This window comes from Camellia sinensis, chromosome 2, assembly GCF_055761805.1.
Source record: "Camellia sinensis isolate YWXY chromosome 2, ASM5576180v1, whole genome shotgun sequence".
NCBI classification, from domain to species: domain Eukaryota; kingdom Viridiplantae; phylum Streptophyta; class Magnoliopsida; order Ericales; family Theaceae; genus Camellia; species Camellia sinensis.
Window position 1 is genome coordinate 109,712,198 of NC_138962.1, and position 17,038 is coordinate 109,729,235.

At 33.8% G+C, this 17,038-nt stretch overlaps 1 long non-coding RNA gene across 1 annotated transcript; it reads right to left on the reverse strand.

Moving 5' to 3' along the window:
* Positions 1 to 820: 820 nt before the first annotated feature.
* On the reverse strand, positions 821 to 1,961 carry LOC145819647 (uncharacterized). The gene is made up of 3 exons (XR_014360411.1): positions 1,834 to 1,961; positions 1,016 to 1,142; positions 821 to 898 (listed from the first exon to the last, which is right to left on the reverse strand). It is a non-coding gene; the product is annotated as an uncharacterized LOC145819647 (long non-coding RNA).
* Between the last annotated feature and the right edge of the window lie 15,077 nt (positions 1,962 to 17,038).

Genomic DNA, 17,038 nt, shown 5'->3' on the forward strand with positions numbered 1-17,038 from the left:
CTGTACCCTGTATAAACAATATAATCCATCAACACTAAAATATATTAGGGTCAATAATCCATACATAATCCATACAAATTCCATACACTCCAAGTCTAATCCAACGTCAATAATTTAAATCCATACATAATACATGAATAACCAAATTAATTTGTTCAAACCACTATATATACAGATAGAGGTATAAAAACAATGCCCTCCCATAATTGTCAAAAAATTATATATCCACATTTGTATGTCCAAAATCATCTGCAAAAAAAAAAAAAAAAAAAAAAAAAAAAAAAGAAAAAAAAAAAGAAAGAAAAATCATTATTTTGGTGCCTACAAAATGTTAAGAAGGCTTAAAAGCTTTCACTGTTAATGACATAGATATTCTTACATATAACACTTCTATGTTGAGATATCAATTCCACAAATTAACTCTACATTTTAGTTAAAATAAGGAGAGAGAAATAATTTATAAAATTAAATGTCTCAGAGAAACAATAGAAAAATAATGATATTCACACAACACTTTTAGAAAAGGGCCACCACGTATGTGACCACACTCAAATGTCTACCAACTTCCTTTATTAAATAATCAAATATAGGATATATTATGGCAGAATGATCTATAATCACCGAGAGCTTCAAATTCTTACCATAATCAGCTCAAAAAAAAAAAAATTCTTACCATAACACAACACAATAATCTGCTACCCTCTCAATCAAGAAAGCAAAAGGATTTAATTACTTATGACAAATAGATTTTACGTGGAGCCTTCTATAAACATATCCATTACCTTCCCACTTCTCAACTTCAAACACTTAAAGAAAACCAAGCTCAACAACCGCTTTAGTTCGCTCACATGGGAAGGATGATATACTGGAATTGGTAATTCTATATACCCAAAGTGACCTGAAAGGTAAAAAAATGAACAAAACTTTAGCAATACTTCAATGTGTCCAGCGGTCATGACCATTCAAACTTCTCAGTGTAATCAGAAAATAAAAAGGATTAAAACATGAAAAATACCTTCGCATGTCCCGGGTTCCGCAGCACCACATGATTCACATTTTCCAGATTCAAGCGGCAAACCAAGGAACTGATTTGAATGCTGACTAGCATGGCTTATAGGGAAATCACTATTGGATGATGTGCACTAAAAAATAAATAAATAAAAGGAATCATACCAACTTATTCAACCAGAATGGTCACAAGATCCAAAGTTGCACTTAATCAAATGCCAGTTGTAGGACAATTTGTTCGGAAGGAGGTTTACATCCATCACAAGATCTAAAATAAGTCTGGAACAATATTAGGACTCAAATCTTCTAAGGCCCAGTTTTTTTTTTTAAGAATTTTTAAAACTATAAATGAAAAAACACATCTGAGAATTGTTTTAGTTTCCAAAAAAAAGACAACAATTTTCAATTTCAAAATCTGAAGAAAAAATATTATTTTCAAAACAAATTTTCATTCCCTATCCCCTGCGTCATCCCTCGGACCACTACCTCCTCCCTCCACTCATTGAACATGTTTTCTTAATCTCGTTTTATATTTTTAAAAACACATGTATGATGTACCAAATATTGTTTTTTATTTTGTTTTATGCAAAAACAAAGACAAAAGAACAAAAACATGGATAGACAGAAAACAGGGCATTACCAAGCCCCACCCTAACAACATGAGTTTCAAAAACAGGATAAGATAGGAATTCTTTATTCAAACTGAAAAGATAAGAAAAGAAAAGAAAAGAAGCAAAAAAAAAGTTTCAAAATCCCTAGTGATAATCAAACTTGATTCCAGTTATTTTCCTGAACAAATAACGCCAAAAAAGAGATTATGCTTACAATTTCCTGACAAGTAGCCAAACCAAAATTGATTCCAGTTATTTTCCCACCCCAAACTGTTGATGAGGGACTTTCTTCCATCTCTTTTACAGCATGCCTATCATAAACAAAAACTCAAATCGAATGCCTGCCACAAATAAGAAACAACAAAACTACATGAAATTGGGGGAAAATTTAACAAAAAAGGGGGTTCGAACTGGTTTGCTTAAAATGAAGTTTTCACTTGAAATTAACAAATCAAGAAAAAACAGTTACAAATACAGAAGAAATTCATCTGTAAATCTGCGTAATTCTGTTTCATATAATAACATAAGCACAACAACAAATCTCATTACTTTTCAAGCCTCAACTTGTTCAGAGCAAGTCAAAAGGGTATTCAAGAAGGTAGTATTACCTGTTTGGGTTCTCCATTTTTGCCACCAATGGTCGTGGAAATAATGTGACCAGTGACCAACTCACCTGCTGTGTCCTATCTCCATGAATAGTAGTGGCATGAAACCATGAATAGAGATTGCTGCAAAATTTAATGACATTCAAAATTCAATCAAGCAATGCAAGCCAACTGGAACCAAACATATAATGTATCTGACTAGAAAATTAACAGTAAGCATTAATAGTCAGGATGAGACTATGCATCAGTAAGTTTTTTTTCTATTAAAAAATAAAAATCCTTTTCCTCCTTGATTAGTTCACTAGTATTATAATACATAATAACACTCCTTGTACAGATCAAAACATGGACTCCATTCCACAGGTAAATCCAAATTGAATGATACATAAAGCACTTCTCAATGATTAATTCAACAATTATGTTGATAGAATATATATAAAACCATCTAAATAATAGAAAACCTATGACAACCTTACAGAAAATAAACCTACTTTGCTGTCCACATCTCTATGGTTATCAATCATTTCATCCTCTATTATTAATAAATCATCCAACACAGTTGTGTTTAGATTAGACCCTATTTCAAGCACAGTTGTGTTTAGATTATTAGGATGAGTTTAAAATGTACTCTTAAACAGTTTGTTGTATGCATATATTAATATGTTATTAGACTTTCTTACTAAATGTTTATGTCAACATATAATATTTAAAAGAGTAAATTACACTTTCTCCTTCTTAAGTTTAAGTATTTTGTCTTGCTTAATCTTTCTAATTTTCTCACTTTACAGCAACAACTAACATCTATCCGATCCGAGTTTGGATAGAAAACACATTAATACAGTTATTACATAACATAGGTTTAACTAACATAGGTTTTTGCATAGAGAAAAAAGAAAAAGAAAAAAACAGTTCCTAGTAGCCTCATTGGGAGCTTAGCTGGTTTCTTGTTCTTCATCATCTAGGAATTGAAAGAAAAATGAGCATATTCTCAATGGTAGTGTAAAGAAAGAACAGAGGAAAGCTTAGCACCTAATTGCATACCAAACACAATAATGAAATGAAGATGTGAACTTGTTCATCTCCTCCAGCCTTCTCTTCATTTTTGACCTTTATCTCCTTCATCTCTTGTGGCCAAAAGTGTAATGAAATGAAGGTCGAATTTGCTGACTAAAAGTACAGAACTTGTTCATCTTCAAAAAAATCCTATGCATCACAAAAATTCAGCAGATTACTATGCATCACAAACCAATTTTCAAACAGAGCATTAGTATCAATAGATTGCTCCAATAGATTACTATCAAGCAGATTAAAATTGCCAGCAAAAAATTGCTCAACCATCTGCATCAATCTTGCCAGCAGAAAATTGCTCCAGCAGATTACTATCGAGGACATTAGTATCAATAGAAACAATTAACAAAAATTCACAAAACTACACAATTAAAATTGCTCCAGCAGATCATTCCTATGTATCACAAATAAATTGTCAAACAGTTGGTGAGCGAACTAGAGATGCTTTGGGGTCCATATATACTTAAACAATTCATTTCTACATGTCACAGACCAAATGTCGAACAGTTGGTGAGCAAAAAAAATGTAGATGTGAACAAAAAACAACTTGAAGAAATCTGGCCTGTCAAGATTGAAAGAAATAGAGAAAGGGAGATAGAGACACAGAGACACAGCTCGAGCCACATATATTCTATTCCTATTTATAATCATTTCAGTAAACCAAACACTGTTTTACCTGCATTTCAGTAAACCAGATAGAGACCAAACACTGCTACCAATGTGTCACATTTTAGTCTTTCCACACTCTTAGCTACTCATGCATATATTCTTATAAGTAATTTATTTACAAAGTTCAATAATATATATATATATATATTAGTGAGGCCAACCTGTGTAAACAACATTATCATATAAATTAGGGCAAACTGTGAAAACAACATTGTCATATAAATTGATCGGGGTTTAATTGACCCAAGTTCTTATATTTTGTTTTTGAGAAATTAAGAATTTAAGTTGTACCACAGAGACACAGCTCGATCGAAAGAGAGCAAGAGAGTGAGAGCGAGCGCGCAGAGAGAGAGAGAGAAAACCTGTGCTCTGCAGCAATGGCGATGGCGATCTGCAGAGGTGGCGGTGGCGGTGGCGATCTGCGGCAGTGGCCGTTGCCATCTGAGGCGGTGGCGGTTGTCACAACCCCAAACCACCCCTAGTAGTTTGGTGTCGTGACGGCCAGTAATCCGAGATTACCGAAGGCTATCTTTCAAAAATTCACACACAATCAGAGTATAAACATATGGGGCTCACAAGTGCAGAAGCAATAATTTAAAATACAAGTGATCCATAAGAGCAGTGCATAAGTCAAATGGAATGGCATACATCTTTACACAGCTTTACAACTTGGATACAATTAAAGTAAGGTCCAAAATACATATTACATTTTAACAAAGGGCTTCACAGCCGACATAAACAAGATGCACGAACTACAGGTCAAGGAACATAGTCTGCCAGGTTGCCGACATCCATACATAAAAAACACACATCTTGATCAAAAGGCTTCTCAAGCCGACGTGTACGAAATACAAATACTACAAGTTGAGAAGCATGATTTTCAAGACTACCGACATAATTACAAGTCAAGTCGGCATAATCAAAAATCCAAAACAAGCTCCAGAATTCACATCTAGGCGTCATCGCCTTCTTGCTCATCACCTACATATATATAGAGAGGGTGAGCTTGGATACTCAGTGAATGGTATAAATAATAAAGGGTTTGCATGAATAATAGCTGGAGTCCGTTCAAAACAATACATGTCAAAACTCTATATAATAAGGGATGAACCTCGTCCATCTAACAAATCTTCAAAGCTCCAAGGGATGCTTACTAGCATCAACATATTACAAATGATAACATTCCGGAAAACAAATCCACGCGGCGAACCGTCAGTGGCAAAGCAAGACAAAGCAAGGGAGATATCTCAAACAAGGGTGCTACAAAAGTTTAGAGTCCTCTAGCACAAGGGACCTATGTTACAAAGGCCCGTAGCCATTTAACATGAGAGTACTGCGAAAGTTTAGAGTCCTCCAGTACAAGGGACTTTCAGACAAGATGTGCTACGAAAGTTTAGAGTCCTCCAGCGCAAGGGACTTTCAAGACAAGATGTGCAGTTGCATTATAGTCCCCTGGCACTAAGGACTTTCTGAGAAGGTCATCAAAACAAGATAATGCTTGATACACAAAATAGGGACAATTATTCATGCTTAGCAAATACTTTCAAAACAAAGCAAAGCAAAGTCTTTATCAAAACATATAACATAGCTTTATTAAAAATACCACTCACGTAGTTCTGCAAACGTCAGGGTCAAGGCAAGTCCAAGTCCTACAAACACATGGCAAAGTCTATTGAATGCACTACTGAAAACAAGTCTAGCATACATGCAAATGACCTCGGCATTCTTCAAAAACTAAGTCAAATCCAATCAAAACACAGTTTCTTATCTTTGGAAAAACAAGTTGGGCAACTACCAGGTCTAGGCCGAGGTCCCACACCTCCTTGCCGAGGTGTGGTCTCGATGGCCACATTCAAAAGCGAAGTCGGGAAAATCTGGGTTTCCCTCTTGATAAACATGAAAAACACGAAGAACATGAACATGAGAAAGATGAATGCAAAGATCAAAACTTGCTATTTCGAAAGATGAGATTTCATGCTATGAATTCAAAAACATGGACCTGGGTACCCATACTCAAGGATCTTATCAAAACAAACACAAAAACATGAGCCTTAATGCAAACTTTCGGATCAAACGAGGCTTTTCTTCAAAGACACATGAAAACCATTTTCTCTTTCTAAAACCAACTTTAAATCGATGTATGGCGTGCAAAACAGGTTTGATCATGCAATGCAGCTAGATGATCAATAAGAACAACAAGAGTAGGTTAAGATTCTAACCTCAAAACTCGAATCTAACGGTTCAAGCTCCAACGATCAAGCTTGGAAGTTCACTCTCTCTTGCTCAAACTTCTCCTCCTTCTTCCTAGAGTTTCTCTCTCTAAAAGCAAGATTTGATACAAAATGATATGTTTCTCCCGACAGTCACTGACTTAATCCCTCTGCTGGGACACGTGGCATCGGCTGATTGGCTCTACTAAAAAAGGTGACTGACTTGACAAGACAAGACCAAGGCAAGGTGTATTCAACAAGCTAGGCGGCAAGAGCACTTTGGCAAGTAACAACATCGGCTAACAACAAGACTCCAGCATGTAAGTGGCAAGGACATCGGCTTGGAAGGACAACACTTGACTAAGCTGTGCCACACCTTGGCCTAGATGTGCCACACCTCGGTCTAGGTCATACCATTCCAGGAACAAAATCACTAAGGCAAGAATCAAGGATCTAGAATGCCTAGATATTAACATCTCGGCCTAGATGATGCACATCTCGGCCTAAGCGACGTGCACTTCGGCCTAGATGGTGACATCTCGGCCAATATGCCAGGGTGGAGATGGAGATCAACCGAAGGGGTTCCAAGATAGTTCTAAGTGTGGAAAGGTTCCAAGGTGTCTAGGCTCAAGATAACCTCGGCAACACACCAGGCAAGAACAAAGCATGCAAGCAACATTCGAGCAAAACAAGACAAGATTTGCAAATGCACATATCAAAACAAGATCATACATAAATGTATGCAAGTATGACTAAGTTAAAATGAGGGTTGTTACAGCGGTGGTCTGTGGTCATGTGAAGTGGGGTGAGGTTTCGTGTGGTGAAGGAGAATAAACAGAGAACATGAGAGAATGCTATATATATTTAAATATATTACACCATTAGCGACTAAAACTTTTTAGTCGCCAATTAATTTTTCAAATCCCTCTAAAATTTAAAATAGCTCCCTCCAAATATTTTAACTTTTGGCGACTAAAATATTAGTCGCCAAAGATAAAAATTAATTTTTTAATATTACATTTGCTGACTAAAGGTTTTAGTAGCCAAATCTATACCTACGGCGACTAAATTTATTTTTCATCGCTGAAAATCAACTTTAAGATAAAAATTAATTTTTTATTTTACATTTGCCGACTAAAGGTTTTAGTAGCCAAATCTATACCTACGGCGACTAAATTTACTTTTTGTCGCTGAAAATCAACTTTTGGCGACTAAACTATTAGTCGCCAAAGCTAAAAATTAATTTTTTATTTTACATTGGCCGACTAAAGGTTTTAGTAGCCAAGTCTATACCTACGGCGACTAAATTTACTTTTCGTCACCAATTTCTGGCATTTTTGCCGACTAAATTTTTTTTAGTCACAAATTGTAATATTTTTAGCTACTAAATTTTTTTTTAGTCGCAAATTGTAATATTTTTAGCTACTAAATTTTTTTTAGTAGCCAATAATCAACATTCCCCTACGAAAAAAAATTAGTAGCTAAGAAGATGACTTTTGCCGACTAAAATTAATTTTGGTAGCCAATTCCCACACTTTTGGCGACTAAATTTGTTTTGGTAGCCAAAAGTGGTCGCCAAAAATGTGTTTTCTTGTAGTGTTGGTTGAACAATCATTTTTGTTACTATTGAACAATTGAAATAGTCAATTTTTACCTTTTTCAATTTTGTGTTGTGTTTTTACGTTGCATTGTAACTCCACCAGAGTTGCTTAACAACTCCGCCGGTCACAAGTTCGTTTAAAGGAGGAGGGTTGTGTGTTAGGTAGCTGACAACTAACACGTAAAAAAACCCGCTCAATCCCTTATGAAACTGCATTCTATTTTGAATCGATTAAATGCTAGGCCGTTCCTCTTAAGTGACGCGTTGCACCTGTCTCTAGGTGTTTCAAAAAGTGAGTAAGGGGCGTCGCATTGACACTTGGGCGCGGTGAAAAATGGGCAAAGGTTTTCATATTTTTTTAGACGAGCACCGATAAAGAAGCTAATCCAAGGCTATAAGTTTAGGGTAGCCACATGGAATGTAAGAACTTAACTGGTAAAACTATAGAATTCGTAGATGTCATGATTAGGAGGAAAGTTAGTATAGCTTGTGTATAAGAAACTAAGTGGATAGGTGAGAAAGTTAGGGAAATAGAGGATACCGATTTTAAATTATATTATAATGGTGAGGATAAACACAGGAATGGGGTAGGAATAATAGTTGCCAAAGGTCTTGTAGAAATCTAGTTGTGGTCATTAGGAAAGGTGATAGGATTATATTAGTTAAACTAGTTATTGGAGAGAATATAGTGAACGCTATTAATGCATATGCCCTTCAAGTAGGGTTAGATGATCAGACTAAGGGAGATTTTTGAAACCTAATGGATGAGGTATTACAGGAGATACCCATAGAAGAGAACTTAGTTATAGGTGGAGATTTCAATGGCAATGTAGGAATAGATAAACTAGGTTTTGAGAGGGTGCATGGTGGGTATGGTTTTGGTGATAGAAATGAGACTAGAGAGAGTATTTTAGATTTTGCGTTGGCTTCTGACCTGGTGGTGGCCAATACTATGTATAAGAAGAGAGAAGATTATTTGATAACCTTTAAGAGTGGGTCAATTAGGAGCCAAATATATTACTTTCTAGTAAGAAAAGTAAATCTTCTAAAATGCAACGACTACATGTTGATTCCTGGAGAGAGCTTGATGTCTCAACATAGGATTTTAGTACTAGATTTATACTTTAAAGGGCAATACTAAGCTAAGAAGGATGGTAGGCGTCACATGACGAGATGGTGGGACCCAAGATAAACTAGAAATATTTAAAAATAGAACAGATAAAGAAGGTACTTGGGGCTTGGAAGAGATTCTAACACTGTATGGAATTTAATGGTCAATTGTATGAAGAGAATCTCAAGGGAAGTCTTTGAAGAGTCGAAAGGAAATGGACCTAACTCTAAGGAAACTTGGTGGTGGATGGAGGAGGTTCAAGCGGTAGTAAAGACGAAAAAAGAGTGCTTTAAAATGTGGTAGAAGAATAGGAAAACCTTAAGAGTTACAAATTGGCCAATAAGGAGGTAAAAAAAAAGTAGTGAGCGAGACTAAGTTAAAAGCCTATGATGACATATATACTAGACTAGATAGTAGGAAAGAGAGAGAAAAGAGAATACACAAACTTACTAAGATAAGAAAGAGGAAAATAAGATATTTTAATTAGGTTAAGTATATCAAAAGTGAGGACTTTATGATGTTGGTGAATGATGAAGAGATTAAGGATAGCTGAAAGAACTATTTTGAGAAGTGTTAAATGAGGAACATGGAGGAAGATCAAAAGAGGAGGAAATAGCTGGCAATAAGAAAAACCAAGATTATAGGTTTTATCATAGGATTAAGAACTTTGAACTGCAGATTGCGCTTTAGAAGATGAAATCGAATAATGCTTTAGGACTCAATGATATCCTTATTGAAGCTTGGAAATGTTTGGGTAAGAAAGGGGTTGCTTAGTTGACTAGGTTATTTAGTAAGATTTTGTTGACCAAGAAAATACCAAAGAAGTGGAAGAAGTGTATTTTTGGCCAATCTATAAGAGTAAAGGAGATGTCCAGAATTGTAATAACTATAGAGGAATCAAGTTGATGTGTTATATAATGAAACTGTGGAAGAGAGTAATGAAATTGTGGAAGAGAGTAATGGAACGTTGATTGCGAGATATAACAGAGGTGCCAGAGAATCAATTTGGATTTATACCTGATAGGTTAACAATGTAAGTGATCTATCTTTTGAGGAGAGTAATAGAAAAGTATAGAGAAAAGAAATGAGACATTCATATGGTTTTTATTAATCTTGAGAAAGTATATGATAGAGTGCCTTGCGATATAATCTGGTGAGTGTTAGAGAAGAAATGGGTGAAAAGGTTACATTGATGTGATTAGGGAAATATATGAAGGTGTGGTGACTACTATTAGATCACCTGCTGGAGAGACAAGTGAATTTTTAATTACTGCAGGGTTACACCAATGATCAATCTTAAGTCCTTATCTGTTTGCTTTAGTTATGAATGAGTTAATGAGAAATATTCAGGATAATGTGCCATGGTGCATGCTTTTTGAAGATGATATTGTATTAGTGGATGAAACTAGAGGAGTTAATACTAAGTTGGAGACTTGGAGAGAAGTACTTGAACGTAAAGAATTTAGGATAAGCAGAATTACGACAGAGTACATGGAGTGCAATTTTAGTAGCAGTAACATTAAAAGCAGAGGAGAAGTGAAGATTGAGAATCAAAAACTACGTGAGAGTAAACATTGTTATTATTTAGGATTGATTATCATAACTGTTGGGGAGATTAGAGCAGACGTGGTCCATAGAATTAAGGTGGGGTGGCGTAAGTGGATGAATGCGTCTAGGGTATTGTGCGATAAATGAGTATCTAGTAGACTAAAAGAAAAGTTATATAGAACAGTTATTAGACAAACGATGTTGTATTGGACAAAATGTTGAGTAACTAAGAAACATCATATAGATAAGATGAGTGTTTTTGAGATAAGGATACTAAGGTGGATATGTGACAAGACTAAAAAAGACAGAGTTAGGAATGAGTATATTCGTGACTGGGTAGGAGTAACACCAATAGAAGAGAATTTGAGAGAGAATAGATTGGTATGGTTTAGTCATATGCAACGAAGACTAACAGAGGTAGTAGTGAATAAATGTGATATAGTAACGGTAGAGGGAAGTGTTAGGGGAAAGGATAGATGTAGATTGTCGTGGGCTAGTGTAGTAAATAGACATATGAATCTCCATAATTTGACTAACCAAATGGCTATGGATAAAGTTGAGTGGAGAAGAAGGATTCATGTAGCTAACCCCATCTGATAGGACTGAAGACTTGGTTTGGTTTTCATGTAGCAGTATAAATGTTCACATTGGTATGAGTTTATTTTTTTTTAAAGACTAGTTGTATGTTAATTGTAAATTATGAACATTCACATCATATTTTGGTATGGATTTTGTTTTTTCGAAAGTTAGTTGTACGTTTGTTGCTTTTGTTAGTATGTTTGTTGGTTGAACAATCATTTTTGTTACCATTAAACAATCAAAATAGTCAATTTTCACTTTTTGTTAAATTTGTTTTATATTTTCATGTTGCAACGTAAATGTTTACATTGGCATGGATTTTTTTTTAAAGGCTAATTGTATGTTAATTGTAAATTGTGAACATTCATATTGTATTGTGGTATGAGTTTTATTTTTTCGAAGGTTAGTTGTTTGTTTGTTATTTATTGTGAATATTCACATTATATTTTAGTATGTGTTTTGTTTTTTTGAAAGTTAGTTCTATGTTTGTTGTTTACTGTAACGCCCCGATATTTACACCACGATACGCTATGAACCCAATATATGAACAATAAGCAAAGGGATACAATTCAACAATTGAAATCTATCACATTCTCATAAATTTCTTGTCAAGCTCAAAATAATAGAATTACAATACACGGTAATATAAAAAAAATATCCATCTTAATTGCCATAAGGGTTTACACCTTTCAAGACTAAGAGTCTTGATTCAAACAAATAAAATTCCTACTCGACAAACAAGTTCAATGGCTGAAGGCAAACACCATCAAAGAAGCTTCGGCGCTCCACATAGAATTCCATTTGCTTTTCGACACTATCATGGTACAACTTCAACACCTGGATTTTTAGGATATCCAGCCCATAAAAAGAGAGTGAGCTTTGACGCTCAGTAGGAAATAAACTTAACAACAAATAAGCATGCTCAAAGTGATTATGTTTATGAAATATCATGCAATCCATACAACTTATCTTTATTAGAAAATCAATTTGTAACATGCTAAATTCGTATTCCAAGTTTTGACCCAATTTGTTAACCATTGAGTTAACCATGAACCGTCATTTTATAATTAATTTCCATGCTACATGTCACAAACACTCCCCACATTTACTGGCCACCAAGCACAGTAGGGCAAGTGGGCACCTCTAACTTTTAGAAAACCTCCACATTTCTTGGCCACCAAGCACGGAGGGGCAATTGGACAACCATTTCATTCTTAAAACGTCTCCACATTTTTTGGCCACCGAGCACGGAGGGGCAATTGGACACCCATCAATCATTGTAACTTTTCCCCCACATTTACCATTCTATAAGCACGGAAGGGCAATTGGGCACCTTTACCAACATACCGATAACATCCCCACATTTTCCGGCCTATAAGCATGGAAGGGCAATTGGGCACCTCAACACACACAACACATTTCAAAATAATACATTTTTAATTAACTGAGCACACTTGACCCCAAAGCCATGAAAATACGATGCAATACAATGCAATTCGTTTGCCAATATCATAGTTTGCCTAAGGTTCAAATCATTACTACCCAAATAATTAACATGAAACATAAACAAGACAATCTCAACAATTTCCATAATCATCTCATATAGCAACATCAATTCCAAATTCTCCATTGTTCCAACATCATGTGAATATGAACTCAAAACGACTCAAATTCCACTTAGAAACGTTACTTAAGTAAGTTATCTCATTTCCATTAAACTCCCAAGCTATGGTTTCAAAATGATTTAGGCCCTGTTTGGTAGAGCTGTGGGAAAGTGCTTATAGCTTATACCTTAACAGCTTATAGCTTATAATTATGAACATAAGCTGATTTCTGACTTATAAATTAAGCTTCTCCTGCCCCACTCAAAGAATAAGTTTCATCAAATTATTAGGATTTACTCATTTCATAGTTTCCATGTATTCCAATACCATATTAATGTCAATTTTAACATAAAACTATCAATCAGTTCAAAATCCCCTTTTTACTCAACATTTCAAACCTAGGGTTTTAAAGAAAATTAGGGGTTTTCCTCTTCTTTTAGTTAAATCCTCAAATCATCAATTACTATTTATGAATATGCTGAAAACATTCAACACCCTTTGAAAATTTGAGTGAAAACCCCATTTGCAAATAAACAACTAGCCATTAATGTTTTCTAACCCATAATCAACTCAAAATCCCAAAATGTCACCAAAATCACTTTGAATCATACATATTTAAGACTAAGAGAACTCCCTACCTCAAGATTGGAAGCAAATAAGCTAGATCAAGAGCATCCTTTCGAAAATTCAAAATCTAATCGGTTGAGAATGTTGATCTTCACTTCTTCTTCATCTTTGATGCAAGATCCATGGTGGATTGTTGGTAAGAATAAATGAAATCAAAGTTTTGGGGGCTAGGTTTTCGGACATGGAGGAGGGGAGAAAAAGAGAGGATGAAAAAGTAAAGTTTTGGGGGCAAAAAGTCACTTTATAATGTCTGTTAGCGACTTGGTCGCTCGAGTGAAGGAACTCGAGCATGGAAAAGAAGCTCTCAGATTCTCTGAAAGACGCACTCTTCGCTCGAGCGAAGAAAGTCTCGCCCGAGCGAGCATGCTTCCAACACGGAAACTCAAAATTGAAACAAGCATAACTCTCTCGTTTGGACTCCGTTTTAGGTGGTTCTTGTGTCCAAATCGAAGCCCCGGAAACAAGATTTCCAATGGTTCTGGCCTCACATCCAAATTCAAAGTATGGAAAGAGAAAAGGGCAAAAGAGTGAAGGCTGGTCAAAAACAAAAATTCAAACTTGGGGCTTTTGATCTAATCTTGCCTACATATCTTGTTAAGGCTTCAATCAAGGTTCCAAACATCACCCAAGGGTCTTCAATTATAATATTTAAAGTTCATTTGCCAACCCATCAATACCAAGAGTCCGACAACCACACAAGTTTACGATCACCAATTTACACCAATCCGATACGTATGCAATCCGATACGTATTAGACTCCGAGCCACTACATTTACTGCGAACATTTACATTCTATTTTGATTTTCATTAAGATTTTTCATTGTGTTATTTTTAAAATTTTCTCATTATAAAAAAGTTAAAAGTTTATAATTTGAGATTTTTTTCTATAGAATAAGGGAAATATTTTCTCCATAAAATGAGTTACTATTGTTATTTTTTATTGTGTATTATTTTCAAAATGAAAACATGTACAAAAAATTAGAAAGGTAATTTAGTCATATTACATTAAACAGGACCTAGTGAAATACTTAAAAATAAGATGAATTAGATGAAATAAAATACATAGAAAGAGACAAAAAATGACCCATATAGTTGATGACAAAAGAACTAAAAATAGAGCAACAATAAATATATTCAATTTCTATCTACTATTATGGTTTTTTTTATATATTTTTTTATGACCTGGTGTTTGGACCAGTTTATTCGCACCTCGACTAATCCTAGGACTCTCGCAAAGTGCTCCCCCTCCACGTAGATCGGACAAATCTCAGGTAGAGCTTGCAGGCATGGCCTTAAGGAGCGAATTGTTCCTAATGAGAGGTAAACTTGAGACTTAGGGAAAACACACTCTTAGGCCTCAAGTTGCACCCACTAGGCCAACCACTTTATCTACTCTTATTGTTTTTTTTTTTTGTATTTTTGGTTTATCTACTATTAATTTTTTTTTTCCCCTTCAACCAATCCACAATAAGTATTAGGGACAATTACAAAAAAAACCCCAATGTTTAAGTCTTGTAGCAAAATAAATATTATATTTTTAATTTTGTCAACTTAAACTCCAATAGTTTAATTTGTTTTTAATCTAAATAATTTGTCTATTTTATTAAGTAAAACTGACCAAAAAGAGAGTATTCTAGTCATTAAATCCAATATAGATATATATAAAATATCTAAAAATACTCTTTTTCATTGAGTTTAATAATTAAAATATCATTTTTTGGAGTCAATTTTACTAATAAAAATCGATAAATTGTTTAAATTAAAAACAAATAAAAAATTTAGAATTTAAATTAATAAAATTAAAATTTTGAGATTTAATTTGTTAAATGGGTTAAACTCTAAGTTTTATTTTTATTTTTATTTTTATTTTTTTATTTTTATTTTTCTAATATTTCTGCCTTCTAGTATAAACGTGGGACTTTTAATTTCGTTTTGCTCGCCCAACCAACATTTGAATTAAATTAAATGCATTTAAATGTGTCAAAAACAAGACTCTTTGACCGACTGGTTATTTCTATCATATATTTTGTCAGAGAATTTAGTTTAGGGGTGTTTTGAGAATAATGGTAAAAAGTTAGTTTTTTAACTTTTTTTAGCAAAAAAAGTCAATTTTTTTTACTCAAAGTAACTCAATTTTTTGCCAAAAAAATCATCAAAAAAGTAAAAAATAAAAAAATCAATTTTTTTACTAACTTCCTAAAACACCACTTATTGATTGTGTAACACATTTTTTGTCTTTTAATTTTTACGGGGGAGGATTTTGACATTGTTTTATAGTGATAATTTACTTCTCTCTTATTATAAAGCTATATGTAATTAATAGTGGTGGTTGAGTTTTTGCTTGGTGGACTTGATTGTATATATTTGACAATGGTTGTTGAGTTTAGGCTTGGTGGACTTTGATGTGGTAAATTTTCTTGAGTTTCTAGTTATGTGGACTAAATATTTGTTATAATTAGAATTACTCACTTATTAATTGATTAAAAAAAAAACTTACTGTAGCTAAATTAGAGGCAAATTGAATTGAGCTTTTAATTTTGTTACTTTAAATTTTAATATTTTAATTTATTTTTAATTTAAATTATTTATCTATTATATTTAAGTAAAATTGATAAAAAAAAAAGAATTTTAATTATTATACTCAATGTAGATATATATAAAATATTTAAAATGTTATTTTTATTGAATTTAATAATTAATATATATATATAGATATAATTTTATTAATTTTACTTAAAGACATTTGGGCTATAAATCCATTTTTGGATTTTCTTTGGCAAAGATTCTGGCCTTGTTTGGTTTAATTCTCAAAACATAATTTTTGAATTTTTTTTTTCAAAATCACTCTCTCTCCTGCACATTAATCAATTATTTTTTCTCTCTCCTCTCTCATTTTCAATCACTTTTTCTCTCACACACATCTACTCAATTACAACAAAATATCAAATCATCTCAAACTCTCATACTCCTAAACTATTTCTAAAATATAAAACCAAACAGACCAAATTTTTTTTCTAATTTCTTTCTCTAAGATTTTTTTAAAAATTTATTTTCCAAAATCAAACCAAACACACCCTCAGGCTTTTAAACACTTTATCCAGAGGATAAACTGCCAAGTTTGGGAAGACTAAATAAGTGTACTTTTTGACTTTTTATGAAATATGAGTTGGGTTTGGGTTTGGGAAGACTAAATAAGTGTACTTTTTGACTTTTTATGAAATATGAGTTGGGTTTGGGTTGGGTTTGAAGTGATGTGTTAGAGAAGTGATGTGACTTAAATAAGATGACGTGATTTAAATAGGATAGTGACTTTTTGATTTTTTAGATTTTTTAAAAGTTGCCAAACTTGGGGGCATTTCCCTAAATAAGCTAAAATAGTAAATCAATTCCCAAACTAAGCCTAGTTTTCAAAGAATTCCCATAATGAGCTAACTCGCGGTTCACAATCGCGATTTCAACATTTTTCCGCCTACCCCGCGTGAAAGTGGGCAAAACTTAAATTCGTGGTTACAAAAAGCGCTTTCGATTAACAAATCGCGGTTACAAAACGCGATTTTAATTAATTTTTTTTGCTTTTGAACTCGCTGTTACAAACCGCGATTTTATCCAAAAACATTCTTAATTTTTTTTGCTTTTGAACTCGCTGTTTGTAACCACGAGTTTAACAAAAATCATTTTTCTTATGAACTCGCTGTTCCAAACGACGTTTTATGAAAAGCAAAAAAAATCATATTCCAAACGACGCTGTGAACTCGCTCTTTGTAACCACGAGTTTAACAAAAATCATTTTTCTCCTGA